Genomic DNA, 956 nt, shown 5'->3' with positions numbered 1-956 from the left:
GAAAAAAATAAGCAGACAGAATTAGAAATGGAAGTGGAGACATTACTATTAACCTCACAAAAATCAAAACCACTATAAATGGATACTATGAACAATTGTAAACCAATGGATTGTGTAACCTAGTTCATAATTAGTCTGTTTTGTATTGCTACAACAGAATACTGGAGACTTGGTAATTTATAAAGAAAATAAATTTACTTTTCAGCACTCTGGAGCCTGGGAAATCCAAGATTGAAGGGCCGTGTCTCATGGGGGCTTCTCAGTATTCTCATATCATCCGTGGCAGAAAAGTGGAAGGAAGGAAAGTGGAAGGAAGCTTGTGTACAAGAGGAAGCACAAAGGGCAGAGTTGCTTTCATAACAACCCACTCCTGGAGTAACATTAATTGGCCCTCAGGACCCAGTGTCCTCTCCTTAGTCCCTCAACACTGCTGCTTCTCAGATTGACTTCCCAGCACATGAATTGGGGGGACACATTCAAGTCATAGCATATGAAATGGATAAATTCTTAGGAAGACATAAACTATTGACATAGACTTAAGAAATAATAGACAGTGTAAATAGACCACCAGGAAGTAAAGAAGTTGAATAAATAATAATAGAAAAAATCCCTTTCACCCAGCCCCAGCCAAACCCCAATCCAGATGGCTTCACTGGTGAATGCTTCCAAAATTGAAAAGAATTATTATCAATTCTTCACAAATTCCTCCAAAAATTAGAAAAGAAAACAGCAGTTTCCAACTCATTCTATGGGACTAATGTTACCCTGATATCAAAACTACACAAAAGTATCACAAAAAATTATCACTATCTCTTATGAACACAGATGCCAAAATCCTCTGCTGTACATAATAAAAAAATATCAGTAATAGAAATACAGTTATATACCATGACCAAGAAGAGGAACTTTCTCTGGGAATGTAATGGTGGCTTAACATTTGAAAATCAACTAGTGCC

Source organism: Chinchilla lanigera, unplaced genomic scaffold (assembly GCF_000276665.1).
Source record: "Chinchilla lanigera isolate Chin_1 unplaced genomic scaffold, ChiLan1.0 scaffold00067, whole genome shotgun sequence".
NCBI classification, from domain to species: Eukaryota; Metazoa; Chordata; class Mammalia; order Rodentia; family Chinchillidae; genus Chinchilla; species Chinchilla lanigera.
This window is presented reverse-complemented; position numbering follows the sequence as displayed.